The sequence below is a fragment of the Macaca thibetana genome, chromosome 7 (genome assembly GCF_024542745.1).
Source record: "Macaca thibetana thibetana isolate TM-01 chromosome 7, ASM2454274v1, whole genome shotgun sequence".
NCBI classification, from domain to species: Eukaryota; Metazoa; Chordata; class Mammalia; order Primates; family Cercopithecidae; genus Macaca; species Macaca thibetana.
The window spans coordinates 145,338,424-145,355,175 of record NC_065584.1 but is presented as its reverse complement, the minus strand read 5'-3'; the positions used below and the strand labels follow the sequence as shown (position 1 = coordinate 145,355,175).

The 16,752-nt window shown below is 43.2% G+C and overlaps 1 protein-coding gene and 1 long non-coding RNA gene across 2 annotated transcripts in view; both read left to right on the top strand.

The window, feature by feature from the left end:
• RORA (RAR related orphan receptor A) overlaps nt 1-16,752 on the top strand; it is a 1,262,381-nt gene that overhangs the window by 794,368 nt on the left and 451,261 nt on the right. The window lies entirely within an intron of this gene.
• Nucleotides 1-16,752, top strand: part of LOC126958750 (uncharacterized) — a 60,709-nt gene that overhangs the window by 18,398 nt on the left and 25,559 nt on the right. The window contains exon 2 of the long non-coding RNA XR_007727282.1: nt 14-16,752. This exon is cut by the window's right edge and continues 25,559 nt beyond it. This is a non-coding gene — a long non-coding RNA (uncharacterized LOC126958750). The remainder of the gene's footprint in view (nt 1-13) is intronic.

The window sequence follows — 16,752 nt, the reverse complement described above, 5'->3', positions numbered from 1 at the left end:
TCCTTAAGATGAGTACTCAATAAATGCCAAACACTTTATATAAGTCATCCTAACAAACTCATATACTGCTAAGCAGCTATTGTTGTTACTTGCATTTCATACATGAGGAAACCAAGACACAGAATGTTTATGAAACCTGTGCATGGTCACAGAGCTAGTGCATCATAGAGACATGATTCGAACCTGGGTGGTTTGGTTCAAAGCTCCTATACTTTCCCGTTCTGCTATAGTTCCTCCCCTAAAAGACCAGTTTTTTTTTTTTTTAATTGCCATTGTTTTCTAGCAGGTCATGCTTTGTGAGCAATTTTGACCTTGGACAATTACCTATCTTACCTGGGCCTCTGCTTCCTGATTTGTAAAATGAAGAAATTAGTATCTACCTTTTGGAATTGCTGTGAGAATTAGATGGTAATACATGAAGAATATGTTTTGTAAACTATAAAACATTATACAAATTAAAATTATTACTGCCCAGTGGAATAAAAGCAACAAGCTATTGTAATAATAATTTGATGGAACAAGTGTTTATTGAGTTCATACTGTGGGCAAAGCATGATCAAAATAAGAGAAATAATTCTATTCACCACTGAATATCACGCTATTAAATTTCCAGCAAGAGAATCTGCTTGCCCTGTTTCTTTTTGTTACAAACCTGCTGGTGAAATTATCTAACCAGAAAGGAAACAAAACCAGGTAAAGCAATCTTGTTTAAAATTGTGCCAGCAATTACAATGTTGTTCATTATTTTCTAACTGTTTTCAATAATATACCATCCTGCTAAAAAGCTTTGTCTACCATTATTGCAATTTCAGACGTCATCTGACCTCTTTGCAGAATATACGTCTATAAACTGTCCTTTTCTCAGTGGAATACACAAAATGAATAAACTAAAAAAATGTTGGAAAGCGGCAAGGAAGAACTAGAGAGGCACTGGGACTGTTAGGATTGGAAGTCAGCATTCTTGTTTGGGCCTGCCTTCTCCTTCCGCTCCACCCTGGCTCTGAGATGACCTTGAATAGAGCATGTGTGGGGCCCAAGTCTCCATTTCTTCTCCAGCAAAAGACAGCAGTTGTAACTTTGTAAAAATCAATTCATAAAATCTTTTTGTGCTGTATAAATGTGAGTTCTTATTATGTTGAATTCCAAAGAATATTTAGCATCTTTTGAAAAATATTTGTATTACATTCAGAACCAGGAATTTTTAAAGGTGTGAAGTCAATGCCGGAGTAACCTTATGTATGACAACAATTGGAGGTCTTATGGAGGTCTCTCTGACATTTATTGAGTACTTACTATGTAATGAAATATACTATATGTTTTATATGTATTATCGTATTTCCTAATGTTCATGAGTACTTTAAAACGAGAGAATGCCAGCGATCTTGAATAATACATATACTTTGCAGTGTGTTTTTGTTTGTTTGTTTGTTTTTGAGACGGAGTCTTGCTCTGTCACCCTGGCTGGAGTGCAGTGGCACAATCTTGACTCACTACAACCTCTGCCTCCTGGGTTCAAGCCATTCTCCTGCCTCAGCCTCCCCAGCTGGGATTACAGGCATGCACCACCACACCCAGTTAATTTTTGTATTTTTAGCAGGGATGGGGTTTCACCATGTTGGCCAGGCTGGTCTCGAACTCCTGACCTCGTGATCCGCCCACCTCGGCCTCCCAAAGTGCTGGGATTACAGGCATGAGCCACCACGCCCAGCCTTAAGATGGTTTTTTAAAAAGATTTAAAACCCATGTTAATATGGTAAGTAAATGCAACAGATAACTAGAGAAAAATGCCCAGTTTTCCTCAGTAAGTATGTATTGAGTTAAAGTCTGTCATTACTGGATGACTGCAAAGAGGAATAAAGCAAGTCCATGCCCTCAAGAAGCTCACCGTCCTGCTCAGAGTGTAATGAGAGCTGCATAAGGCCCTTCAAGTGCTTGGAGAGCTCAGTAGAAATAACTGGTCTTGGAGTCTAGGGAATCATTATTTTTAATGGCAAAAACCGTAATTACTTTTGCAACAACCTAATAGTTCAAGAAGATTTGGCATTTCACCTGAAACTTCAAGGTTTAATAGAATTTGCCCTTGAAGTTTTTGGCAGTAGGCTTATTTCACTTTTGTTAAATCCAGTAGAAACCCCCACAGAGGTCAATAGGTGATGAATCCCGAATCCACTGGGGCCCAAACAGGGCACTCCTCCGTAAGACAGACCTCCATAAAACAATTGTTTTCACCATCCACTTGTTCTGTGAGTATGTCCAGTGACTCTTAAGATTCAGTTTCTAACCTACCGAGCTGGAAATGATTGTGAAAGTTTCAGTAGTCTTAGATCCTTCTCATCTCTTTTACAAAACCAGCGTTGGTGACACATAACAGATGGTATGGAGTGGAAGCCTTATCAGTTGATTTCACTTATAAACCAAGTGCAGATAAAGATATAAGGAGGAGCAAAATGGAAAATGTAATGCTAAAGATTTGTGGGAGTGTGTCAACACCATTTCTAACACCACACCATGGGATCTGTGGCAAATGCAGTGAGACACCAGTTGACAATATGAAGGGTAGAAAGCTTTCTCTCGATCCATGCTCTGTGTCGTGCAGTGGAGCGTCCAGCTCAGAGTTCAGACGAGGCTACGACAATTGGAGCAGAAGTAGAGAGGGCTCTGAGTTGTGCTTTGTGTCCACACACAGCAGCTGTTCTGCTGCTCGGGTCCAGGGCTGCGTGGCATTCTCACGTGTGTAGTGATACTGGGTGCTGAATGGAGTGGGGAGGGAACATGATTTGGGCAGTTTATTTTTATGTGCTGAGTTTTTTTCCCCTTTAGCTCCATATTGAGAGGTTTTATCTCTGTGAAGCAGTGCTGATAAACAGCCTGATTTGAGAAGCCAGGCAAGATTTGGGCTGGCAACTTCTGATGTTTTCATCATGGATAGTAGGAGACAGTTTGGCTGGCCTGGGAATCACGTGGGGTTCAGCTGCTTCACTACATTAGGCTGTGAGCTTCACGGGGAAGGGACCATGTCATAGGGGGTGTGTGCCTCTGGGTGTAGCAAGGTGCCTGGTGCATGCTAGGTGCTTCAGAGATGTTGGGGAAGGAAAGAATGCAGGACTGGACACCACTACTATGCTGTATCTCATCACTCCAGCGCAGGTTAGAAAGAAAGCTTATATTTCTTCATCTTGTCCACTGCTCAGAATATACTTCTACTTAACTCTGCCTGTTTCCTGTTTGCGTGTTCAGAGCCTTATATCTGTCCTACTCGGGAACAACTGCTTGACAATTCCAGCTTTCATTGATTCCTCTGCTGCCTGAACTATGGTGTCAGTCTCTTCTGCATCCATCCTTTAGAACCAGGAGAGAATAGAGACAGGTTCTAGTTTCTAGTTCTGTAATGGGTTTGTGTCTGTTTCTTGAAAGCAGAGAATAGAATAGGGCCGTATCTTATATTTGTTGTGGGAGATGGGAAGAATCTAGGGCTAGAATTGGAAGATCCAAATGTGTGACCTGGTTCTTTCCCTTAATATTTGTATTATCTTCACCAAGTCACATAACTTGTCTAACCCTCAGTTTTCTCATCTTTAAACTAGGAGAAAATAGTACTTGTCACAGTAGGGTCATAAGCGTTAGACGAGGTTGCTCATGTAAAAAAGTCTGGCATAAATTATATATTGTTGTTTTTGTTGTTATTTATCCCTGACAGACATTTGCACTAGCTGGGAACTTCATCTATTTTTAGTTACTATTTGTTGAATGACTGAGGAAATGAACCATGGAGAGTATTTTGCCTTCCAGAAGTGACTCCTATAACTCATTTGTAAATGTTGGCATTTTGGAGTGGAAAGAAAAAGTGGATTTGTTTCTTTTAAATGGATGATGCCTTGTATTTGCATCACCAGAAAAAGCAGAGACATTTTTTCATCCCATTTTGTTTTTCTTCTTTAATACCTGTGATTTTTTTTTTTTTTTTTTTGAGTCATATTTGCCTGGGAAGAAAAAACAGGCTCTCCAGGTTAGTTTTGTCCCCATCCATCCTCTGGAAAGAACTTTAAATGCTCCCTTTCTCAAATGCCTTTTAAGCAATCTGGGCATGTTGGGCATGTCTCACGTGACCTGGTTCTCTTAGCTGTCTTTGCTTTCTTTGTGGCTCTCAGTAACATCTTCAGAAGCTGCAGACTACCAAAAACAACGGCTTAGCCATGACATCCAAGGAAATCATCAAGGCATCATCCACACTATAGATGCCCACAGGTGGTCATAGGGGCGGTGTTGCTGTCTGTGGATAGCACTAATGCCACTTCTGATGCCCACAAATAGCTGCCCCCGAGACCCCAAGGCCCCATGCCCTGCCTGTTAATGATGCCATTACTGCTGCAACTCTTCCCAATACCTCGTTTAGGTACCAGCTCCCACTGCTGAGGCTGCAGGCAGCACAGCACCCAAGACCGCACTTTGTGCTAGCCAGGTGCTACCCATGACTTCTGGAAAATGACCCTTTTTTGTTCCATTTTGGTTTTATTCATCCATGCAATTGCAGCTGCTCTCCCATGGGACATAGGACAGGCGGGGTGGGGGATGCTGTGCAGAATCGCCCTCAGCACACCCTCTGATCCTGGCTCATTATCTTTGATTCAGAAAGGTGCACTTGGCTTCACTCTCCCCTTGGAATGCATCTTCCTCCTGGAGGTTCCTTGGTTTCTCCTGCATATAACCTGCCTGAGTCCTAGAGTGAGCCCAGCCTGAACTCAGGGTGGGGAACCTGCTGCATTCCTGACTCGTCAGTCTGCCCAGCTGCTGGAAGAACTTATGAGCATCATCACCTGGGTGAAAAAGTCAGGGAATAGATTCTGCCTCATAGATTAAAAACTAGGTTGATAGGCTGGCTGGCTTCTGGCTCTTCTGGCCAATTGAGTGATTCTGGCTTTCCCGCAAACAGAAGCGACCTCTTGATTTCAGGTCTCATCATGTGCAGTGTGATAGACAAGCATATGTACCAATGTGAGTTGCCTTGGGTTTGCCAAAAAAGTGTCCCTTGAGTGAACCAGTTATTTTCCCTTTTCCAAAATACAGTTTTGTCTGCAATCCTTTATTTCTAACACTACTTCTGAATAGAACATATTGTTATGCATGGCGGGGGAGCGGGAGCAAATGGGAGGAATTTGGAGAAAGAGCCGTTTTCCTCCCCTAATGGTGAAAAATATTTTTTCTAACAAGTACTGTTCTCAGTAGTTGTAGCCTAGAGAGCCTTATCCTTTCCGTCATCTTCCTGTCTGCAGCAGCCACGATATAACAACGTTCCCCTGACAGGAGCTCAGGCAAGCCACTGTGTCCCGGAAGAGAGCCAACCTGGCGTGCTGGCCAGTTGGCACCACCTGCCTCCATGCAAGAAGCCAGCATTGTGCCTCGTCCCCCGAGATACCAGCCCTGTCATACCCAGCTCATGCCAACAGGAACCTTGGAATACATATTTTCCTTTAAAAAGAGAGATGAGAGTTCCTGTTCTTTCCCATGATTTGTGCAGTTTATGTGATCATGAGTTTGGATTTTCAGAGAGAGGGTGGGGAGGGAAATTATATTTTATAGGTTGTCTACATGGGGTTGTCCAGCCCCACATTGCTGGATTTGCTGGTTATATTAAACTATAGCCTTCCTCCTCTCTGCTCTTAAGCCAATCAGCTCCTAGCTTTTTGTGCTCTAAAACCAAAGTGGCCTGTTTGTTTTTGTTTCAGTCCTTCATTTTGCTCCTATCGGGCATCTGTTATATCTCCGAGCCATGGACCCTGTGGAAACCTTGTTATGTCTGCATCCTCCACCTGGTCTATGCCTAGGTCAGTCAGTGGGAAGTCAGACCATGCTGGGCGTGCAGCATCTCAACCACAGGGGTCTGGGGTGCCATTTTAAGTGTCACTCTTGTTGCTGACATTTTCTATCCTTCTACAGGGACGATTATTGGAAATGGTTTATTGCCCTCTGGGAATATGGGAAGCATCAGGCTGCCTTTTTTTTTTTTTTTTTTTTTTTTTTTTTTTGGAGTACAGTGGTGTGATCTCAGCTCACTGCAACCTCTGCCCCTCGGGCTCAAGTAATCCTCTCACCTCAGCCTCCCAAGTAGCTGAGATCACAGATTCTTGCCACCACACCTGGCCAATTGTTTATTTTTTGTATTTTTGGTAGAGATGGGGTTTCACCGTGTTGCCCAAGCTGGTCTTGAACTCCTGAGCTCAGGTGGTCCACTTGCCTTAGCCTCCCCAAGTGCTGGGATTACAGGCTTGAGGCACCGCACCTCGCCCTGTGCTGCTTATTGTATACAGTTTTCTGGGTTTTTACCACCTGGAACTCCACCCATTAAGGCAGTTTGTGCAGAGTCCCTGGCCCTTAGTACAGTGTTCACTGTGGCCGACTGGGTCTAGACCAGTGGTTCTAGCTCTAGTTGCACCGAAGGATCTTCCTGGGGCTTTTAAATTATACTGATGCCCATGCTCCATCTCAGACCAGTTACATCAGACTTGCCAGGTGGGACCAGGGTGGCCTGGGCCTCAGGAATTTTTAAAACTCCCCAGGTGCTTTTCACGTTCAGTGCATGTTACTGTTCTTCGGTTTATACAAATTCTTTGACAGATGGACAACTCATATGAGAGCATATGTGTGATGTTTCCTGTCATGGTAATGGACGACTGACTGACTATGGCAAAAGCACTCCATTTTATGGTTTGTTTAGCTAATAGAAGTGATAGATTTATGCTCACTTATGCTCTCATCTGGTCCCCTTTGACCCATTACTCACTTCCTTTTTTTTTTTTTTTTTTTTTGGAGATGGAGTCTGGCTCTGTCGCTCATACTGGAGTGCGGTGGCGTGATCTTGGCTCACTGCAACCTCCGCCTCCCGGGTTCAAGCGATTCTCCTGCCTTAGCCTCCCAAGTAGCTGGGATTACAGGCACACGCTACCACGCCCAGCTAATTTTTTCGTATGTTAGCAGAGATGGGGTTTCACCGTGTTGCCCAGGCTGATCTTGAACTCCTGAGCTCAGGCAATCCGCCCACCTTGGCCTCCCAAAATGTTGGGATTATAGGCATGAACCACCATGCCCAGCTGACCCATTACTCACTTTTGCAAAATAACTGGCTGAGGTTAAAGATGTCATCCTTGGAGAACAGAACTGAATGCGGGTCCACATTGGGCCAAGACCTTCTGTCTTATTCTCATTAGTACAGTCCTGTAAAACTGTGGCTGAACCTTCACATTGAAAATGTAATCCTCTCGAAACCCTGATCAAGAAATAACATCTCTTTTTAAGTATGACCTTGATTACAGCAAAGAACAAGAGTGCCTCAGAAGAGTGACTACAAGAGCCAGAACAAGATTGAATAGAATCAGAATTGACATTCCTAAGCTAACTTTAAAAGTGAAAAAAAAAAAAATTAAGAAAGACACGTGAGAGGTTAAACCCCAAACCTGACTATGTACTTTTAAAATGTCCTGCAGAACCTTGCAGTCTTCCTCAGCACCCTGGTTTTCGCCCCAACATCCTAGCAAAGTCACCTTTCTTTCTAAACCACTAGTTGAAGGGCCAAGTCTCAAAATAAGAAGATGCTGCTATGCATAGCTACTTGGGCTTGATTTAGAACATGATGCCAGCAAAGATGGATACAGGTACCCTGACTCCAGCTTTCTTGATTTGGGTGAAGCAATTACAAAGGAGAGTTCATGCTAAAAATAGAAAGTTGTTATTCAACGACTCTACAAAGGCAGAAAAGAAAATCTAATAAATTTGACCTTCAATGAGCTGCAATTTCAACTCTAACAGGGCTTCGTGGGCTTGATAATATTGTTAGCTTTATTTGTTCCAGAATGTGTAAGGCCAGCGAAGGCCAGCCTTGGAATTGTGTCTTATTATCTCTCCTTATGCCCAGTTTCCTGTGTCCTCCCCACCCCCATCCCAGGGTATGTCTGTATTATCACTTTTACACATAAACCTAAAGATTAAAGACGGTGTTTGTTTTGAAGGGGGATAGGAAGATCAAGGATAAAGAGAAAACATGTTTGTATGTATATGCACATAACGTTCACACGGCGTTCTAACAGCCAATCTCTAAGTATCATCAGGAACAGGAAAATTCTTTTAAGTGATAATCTTATAAACTGATTACAGGTCACTGCTCACATGAACGTATGCCTGAGGCTACATCCCTAATGTGAAGCAAAGTATAAGATACAAGAAACCTAAACATACACCTTTTTATCCATGGACAAATAATTACCAAACATCTTGCTTAACACACATAATTTGCCTTATGAATGGAAATGTAAACGGAAACCGGGTTCTGGAATTTGACAATAAGCAGTAGGGGGAAGAGCACTGATTGGGGATTTGGTCTGATTCGGGTGTATATCCCAGCTCTGCTGTTTACAGGCTAGGCAGCCTTGGCCTTGAGACATGAACTCACTAAGACTCAGTTTCCACATCTACTTGTAAGGTCTGAAAGATCTACTGCGTGCAGAGCAGCTGACCATTATGTAAGGGCTCCATAAATGGTTATGTTTATGATTAGCTATGGCTTTTACTGATATTTTAGTTTTCAGCCAGATCTATCACATGAAAAAAAAATTCCGTATTTTCAAAAAATTAGGAGGAATCTTCTCAAGATATTATGCATTCAGTTTTAATTCAGTCCTTTAGGAAAGGTGGGTTTGCTTGAAGACTTAGCAGATTTTTTGCATAGGAGATTTGCCTGCTCACTGGACTGGTGGGTAATGCAGAGATGAATAATTATCTTCGTAAAAGGTCTGCTTTTAAAAACCATTCCTTGGTAACAACAGCAGTGCTAGTCACCAGTTTCCGGTTTGCACATCTTTTCTTTTCAAGGGCAGACATTTAAAACCCTTCCTTACCTCCAGGATCTTTGAAGAGATGAAAAAGATAGATCAGTGAGGAGAGGGAGGTCTTGGGTTGCTAATGCTAACGTGTGGAATGACTCATAATTGCATAAAAAAGTGAGATCAAAAATTCCTCGTCTTGAGGTCTAAAAGTTTTCTTAGAATACAAAGTGAGCACTCACCAAGGAACTAAAAATAAAGCACACTGGAGATCTTCCAAGAACACCTCTGGGTGAAAGCATCAGAGAAACTGGCTGCTGTGTCCAGACAGGGAACTCAGCCCGAGGCTGTCTCATTGGGAGGGCCCACTGTTCACCATGGCACTGGTAGACTTTCCTCCAAGCGTCTTAGGCCCCTTCACCCCATTCTGGAGAACAATGACATTGGGACAAGCCAGATTTGGCCCTGGGATCCTAATAGCTAAATGGAATCATAAGTTGCCAACACATTAAAGAGCTTGGAGTTGAGCAAAGACTGGCACAGTTGTATCATTTTGAAGCTTTAACAACCATTTCCTCCAACCCTTCCACTTCAAGGACAAGGAACGTGAAGTCCAAGGAAGTGAAACCACACTCAATTTAGTGCCTTTTAGACCCAGCTTGAATTAACCAGTGGTTGAAGGGAAACTGACAAGGCTCTTCCATTCCGGGTGGTGTATGTAATAGCTTATCACCATGTCATAAAAATTATGAAGTGTTTGGTGTCTCCAAGCTTAGGTTCACAAGGTTGGCTCATTCATTTTTGTCTAATGAGTATAACTTGTTTTTCTATACAATACCACTTCTCTTTTGCAGGTCTACTATCACATAGGAGAAAAATCATGGCCATTCTCCTTAGTCAACATTTGTTTTCCTTTTCTTCCACTGACTACAATATTATTATTTATTTATTTATTTATTTATTTATTTAGAGACGGAGTCTCGCTCTGTCACCAGGCTGGAGTGCAGTGGCACGAACTTGGCTCACTGCAAGCTCCGCCTCCTGAGTTCAAGCGATTCCCCTGCCTCAGCCTCCCGAGTAGCTGGGACTACAGGCACGCGCCACCATGCCTGGCTAATTTTTTTGTATTTTAGTAAAGATGGGGTTTCACCATGTTGTCCAGGATGGTCTCAATCTTCTGACCTCGTGATCCATCTGCCTTGGCCTCCCAAAGTGCAGGGATTACAGGCTGACTACAATATTATTTACATACAATATAATCCACCAGTTATAAGGATACAGTTAGGTGAATTTTGGTTATTGTTTATAATCATAACCACCATCAGAAACAATACATAGGACAGTTCCCTCACCCTAAAATGCTCACTCGGGTTCTTGGCTCTCAATCCCTTCCCCCTACAACCTGGCGTCTGGCTTCCAGCAGATTGGCTTTGTGTGTCTGCATTTTGCCTTTTCTAGAATTTTATCTAAATACAGTAATATAATACATAGTCTTTTTTGTTCAACTTTTTTCACCTAGCAAATATTTTTGAGATTCATCCATGTCGTTGCATGTATTAATATTTAATTTCTTTTTATTATTGGAATAGTATTCCATCGTATGGATGTACAGTTTGTTTGTTCATCACCGGTTGATGGCCTTTGAGGTTGTTTCTGGTTTGGGGCTATTGGAAATCATGTTAGCCAACAGTTTTATCTTTAATTTCTTTTAGTGATCTAATCTTGTGACCCAGCCTCTATAGGATCTTAGAATGTTCACTGTTCTAAGAATGTTCACTGTTATAGTGAAACATTTTCAAAAAATGCTGATAGGGTTGGAGGTGTTGGCCCCTGATCCTCCCATGCGTGACTTTGGAAGTGATCTACTCATCTTGAAGTAGCAATGCCAAGGCCCAAAGCTGACATGATGGCCTATTTAGTGTGCTGTAATGTAATTTACCTCCAGGACAGGCCTTGGAGGACATGACAGAGTGCAACAAAATGCAGTATCCAATATTTATAGTAAATACACTGGGGTGGTTTTTTATCTTGCCTTGTAGACATGTGCACACACCCTGCTTTTCAGCCATTCTAAGTGCAAGAGGAGGGAAAAGAGGGAAGTCCAGTGAACGGCACTGTCCCATGCTTCAACATTGCAGGGGCACGGGGCTAGCACAGCCGACTTGGAACAACCCGGGAAGAGTTAGCTCTCAGACTTAACAGGAGAAACTCTCCTGAAAAATGTGCTGTCCCCCGTTATAATTCACCATAATGAGCGGGGAACAAAAGGTTGTGAAGGGGAGTGGTGACTGATGGCCGACACGGCGGCCCTGTGCTGAGGCTGGCACGGCTTCCTATGCGAAAGGCATAATATATTATTGCTCCAGGTCGCAGAGTGGTAAATGAACACTTACGGCCGCTGTGGCAACTGGATTGATTATCACAGGTACCTCAGGACCAGCCTGGCCCGGAGTTGCAAGTGAGCACGTGCGTCCCTGCCGTGCTCCAGTCAGAAGAACACCTCAGAGGCAATTTGTACAAAATGAAGTCGCTGATGACTGCAAGCCCCTCCTCTCCGGCCCCCTTTGTCCAGTAGAGAATCGGGACAAGGCTGGCCCAGATGGTTGGACCTCTCAGACCCGAGAGGCAGGGCTACCATGCTGAAAGAATGCGTGGTTCATGGTGGGAACAAGGTCACAGTTTGTTGAATATAATACAGTGAATGGAATGAATGAATGAATGAGTGAGTGAGTGAGTGAGTGAATCCATGACTGGAATGACAAGAAGTCTCCGAGGGAGCGCTAAGGGCAAAGTGGAAAGTGGGAGTGAGAAGGCCCAGGTGGAGGTCAGGAGCTGCGATGCCGAGCGAAGAGGTCGGAGAGAGGAAGATGGCTGCAGGACATAGCAAGTTGAAATGGACCAGCGAGCAATGGCCTGAGCAAATAACTTTGATGGAGCCGTCGCTGGTGACAGGACTTTAACACGTTTCTGGAAGCAGGTTGCATGAAGAAGCCTGATTTGTTTAAGAAGCAGGGCATGGGCCAGTACCTTTTTATTTAATTCACCGATATTACTTGGAAGTTACACATAAATCTCAGTTTTTTTTCAGTAGCCAAAAGAAAAGAAGCAATCTGTATCCCCAGTGGTAGATCTAGGCAGATTTGTATTAATGTTCTAAATGCACCAATTACCATTTTTATTTTTCCCAGGATTAAAAAAAAAACCTTTTTTTGAGATGGGGTCTCACTGTGTTACCTAGGCTGGTCTCGAACTCCTGGCCTCAAGCTATCCTCCTTACCTCCTTCTTATTGAAAATGTTTAAGTGAGTGTTTCCCTCCTCTACTTTGTGTAAATTGCTCTAAACATGTACCTGTATCCGGGGTGTAGAGTGAGTAGCATTAATGACACATTACCTTTTAAGTTTGATTGGCAGAAGTTTTACCCTTTAGAATTTAAATGTGAAGATATTTGAATTCTTTGCACACAGCCTCTAAGCTAGATCATCTACCGTGGCAACTAAACTGGCCACCACCTTCATAGGGACTGTATTCGAATACAGCATGCAACCTTCCACTGCAGAAACTTCATTGTCATGGTAATAATGATCATTTTTATTAATTACGGGAAATGGAATGATAGAGTGAAGATAGACAAGTATTTCTCAAATTTGTCTTCATTATTGCCTCCTACAGACCTGTTTTAGACATTGTTTTTTCTAATCACTCTCCCCATTAGATTGTAATACCACAGATACAGATACACTATGTGTTTGTTTATGTACAACATGTACATCTGTACTTTATATATAAAAACAGCAACTTTTTTGTCCTCAAAAATCAATTTTCACTCCCTTGAGGGCAATGTTAGCTCGTGTGCACAAGCTAGAGAAACCTCTCTTGAACCTAGAAATCTAGGTTCAAATTCTACTTCTGCTAATTTTATTTCTGTGAGTCTTTCGTTCTTCTTCCTCACCAGCAAATGCAGATAATGTGATCCACCTCATGAGGTTCCTGGCACGTAATAAGTGAAAAAAGAAAAGAAATGTTAGCTTTTATCACTGTTGTTGTGATCTATATTAACCTGTGTTTTCACATATAGGGTCTTCATTGGTCCTAATTATGAGCCTCTGAGGTAGGCAAGCTTATGTAACATTATCACAAATATCAGCACCCCCACTTGACTGATAATATTAGATGGCCAGAGTAGCTGGGTGATTTGTTCAAGGTCACACAAATTGTAACAGTAGTTGGAGCTGAAACTTGAACCAGGGGTTCTGGTTCAGAACTCCCTCCACTGCACCTTACTGTCTGTGGTGGTACCAGACACTACTGGGAAGACCCAAGTTGGAGTCTGGGAAATTGGTGGAATCACCGATGAGAATGAGCTCTAAGGACTGATCTTAACATTTTTCTGCCCTCGATGCATGTAAAACAGAATTATCCAGGCTTTGAACTGAATGATCTCACCCAGTTTCAGGAAATCTGCGATAATATTTTCCTGTGCTGTTTGGTAACTCATGGCATAATGAGGCAGGATTTTCCCAAGGTTGGAAAAACCTTGGCTTTCCAACTGGAAGAGGGTGAGTGCTTCCTCACCAAGATAAAAGCCTTATGAAATGAGCCAGAATAATCACCCAGACAGTAAATACTCTTAAACAACAACCAGGCTCCAGCTCGGTGCTATCTAGAAGAATTCAGAGAGTGCCTACACTGGTTCTAGAGTTCTCACTGAGCTCCATGAAAGGTTCTGTGGCACAGGGGGCAGTCTGAGTTTTGGTGTCAGACTTTTGGGTTCTAACTTTGGCTTTGCCACTTGCCCACTGTGTGCCTCAGTTTCCTCATCCATTAAATGGGTTGGTAATAAGGGTATATTCCTCATAAAACTGTGAGGATGAAATGAGATAATCCAACATAAAGCACTCCACACGGTGCCCAGCACACGTTAAGTACATGTTTGCAGTTGTTATCGCTGGATAAAAAAAATATAAGACCTATACCCCTTTCCTTCACAGAGCATAAGATCTAATACTTCTCTTATCTAATGACCATCCCTTACCTCAGCACAGTGCCGTATACTTGTTGAAGTGGTTTGATTTGAGTGGTTTTAGAGACAGTCCTCAGCGAGTGGAGATTTCTGCCATCTTCTCCTCTGCCCCTAACAAAACGTCTGTCTTACACATTTCATCAATAATAACTGCTTGTTCTTCTAACTAGCTAAGAGGTACTTAATTCTCAGCACAAAGGAAAAAAAGAAGTGTTGAGGAGAAGGGCTTGTTTCTTGACCGCTGCCACTGTATGGTCACAGGCAGTGCCCGTCACTCTGGCAGAACCATCCTTGCTGGTGACTGCACACAGTCGCTCTCAGGGGTGGATAGACTACTGTGATCCCTGTTTGGGGGCTAGGCAGTGGTGATGGTGATGGAGAGGATGCCGAGGCAAACATCTTCACTTCTGTAGCTACTGTGGACAAAGAAGGTGGAGACTTTTGAGCAGAGGTTGAAGCTCTGACAGGTGTTCTAGGGTGCCCTCTGTTTCTCCATCCAGGCTGTTTCTGGAAATGTGCCCTGTGCTGCTAATTGCACCGGCTCTCTCCATCAGAGCCACTTCACAGGTTGCCTAGCACAAGGCTAAGCTGAAAACTAGGTAAAAGCATCCTACTTTGTTCAAGCTAAGAGAGGGCTGCTGTGAGTAGACAGAAGGAAGACTGTAAGGAGCAAGGCAAGTCATTTACCCAGAAGGGCTTCCCCAGGGCCATAGATACCTCTGGGCCATCAGATAGGATTGGGTCCTAGCATCATTGTTTTTCTGCTGGAACTTTGTACAGGGACTCTGCTGGTTTCGTTAATGTGCAGACTTCCCCATGGCTAATATTACCATGATGAGCCTTGAGGCTGAGTAATTGTAGGATAGGCCTCATGGGGAAACCTTGGACCTCAACTGGTGATGAATTCAACAATGTCAGTCTCAGTTTGCCCAACTCAAAGATATTTGGGCTCAAACTTATTTTGCAGTCATTGTCTTCTGTCTGCAGTAAACAAGAATGTTCTCCAAAAAGGGCAAAGCTAACTTTTGGGAAGATATACACCTTAGGAATGACTTTTCCTGCTGCGGTCTCAAAGGGTCACACTTTGCCAATCATTTGTGCAGCATCTGGCTGTTGAAGTCCACCTCCTCCAAAGCAATGAAGGATGAAGCTACCAATCTGAGTCTGATGTTTTATTTATCTGGACTGGTAACTGTATGTATGGTGTGTTTGTCTGTTTGGGCCTCAAGGCTGGTTAAGCAAAAGGCGGGAAACATAAATAAGTAATGGATGGAGAGGGCTGTCCATTTATAGACTGTCGACGATGACCTGATTTTCGGTTCCAATGTAAGCATTAGTGTTGCATTAGAGTAATGTGTAGCCATAGATGTTTTCACTGGTGCATTTGGTGGTGATAATCAGGACAGACATATTCATGTTCTATTTTTATAATAAAAATTAAGAAACCTCAGGCCACACCAAGGGCCCTTACTGGCACCATGGACGCTGTGAGTTTGAACAGTCCAATTTCCTCAGCTTGTGTGGGATCACTGTGTTCTTTTCTGCTCTCCTCCAGTTGCTGGTTATTATTAAACAACCCTTTGTGAAGGATTAACTCTGGCTTTTCTCCCAGCAAGGAGATGTCTACACAAAGCCAGAATATCCAGCCAATTACAGGCAAACGGGTTATTTGGTGTAGTGCAGGAACAAATGACTGGTTGGCAAGCCAATTCTTCACTTTTTGATGGTTTCCTTTGGCGTGGAGATCGTCCTCTGTAGTACACAGTGTAAATGCTTGTGAGCATCTTTTTATTCATTCATTCAGAAAATATTTCCTGAGGGCCCCCTGTGGGATTCATTATTTCTAAAATGGGGATAATAACAGTACCTACTGCATAGAATTATGTGGATTAAATGAGCTAATAATGTGTAGAGGTTTTAGAACAGTGCTTGGCACACAGTTAATGGCTTAGTCCACATAAGCTTGGCTGTGGAGTTTGTATTTTATAGGCATGGAACAGGCAATTCAGCCAATGGCTTAGGTGGATGTGTGCTTTAGAAAGGTGCTTTCTGTGGCAAAGTAGAGGACAGATTGTAATGGAGCAGAGCCTGAAGGCAGGGAGACAGTCACACCTCTTGTCCAGCCAGTGATGGCTTGATGGCTTTCATTTGCCTTTCTTTGGGTAGGCAATACAGTGGTTCTCAAAGTGTGGCTCCCAGACAGGCAACATCAGCATCACCTGGAGATTTGTTAGAAATGCAAATTCTGGAGCCAGTGTGATGACTCACACCTGTAATCCCAGCAATTTAGCAGGCTGAAGAGAGAGGACTGCTTGAAGCCAGGAGTTCAAGACCAGCCTGGGTCACGTAGTGAGACCTCCTCTCAAAAAAAAAAAAAAAAAAAAAAGCAAACTGTTGGGCCTTATCCCAGAGTTATCCCAGAGCTACTAAGTCACATACTCTGGAGTAATGGCCCAGCAATCTGTGTTTTTGTGTTTTCTTTTTACAAGCCCTCCAGAGGACTCTGACCCTTGCTAAAGTTTGAGAATACTGGTCTAATCTCTTGAAGGAAAGTGGAAAAGAGAACTTCAGCAATGTCTTCCTTTCTGCTCCCCCATTTGGCCTCCACTGGGCCAGCATAGGGCAGGTGCCAAGCTTTGGGAAAGGTCTCCCTGCATGAGGCAGGCAGCAGTCTCCTTGTTAGCTAGTCACACGAAGCAGAAACCTTGTTAATGTAGATCAGGACTGCCTGTTGAGCATAGCAAAACCAAACCTCAAATCTCCTCCTGGCTTACTGCCAAGAGGGCACTGTGACCCACCCCTGTTGATGCATGTGGTGTGGAGCTGGAGCTGGGGCTATGCTAAGTAGGTGTTTCTTTACCAGAACGACTGTCAGCTGCAAGACTCCAATGCGCTTCTCATCACATTGAGAAATGAGGGA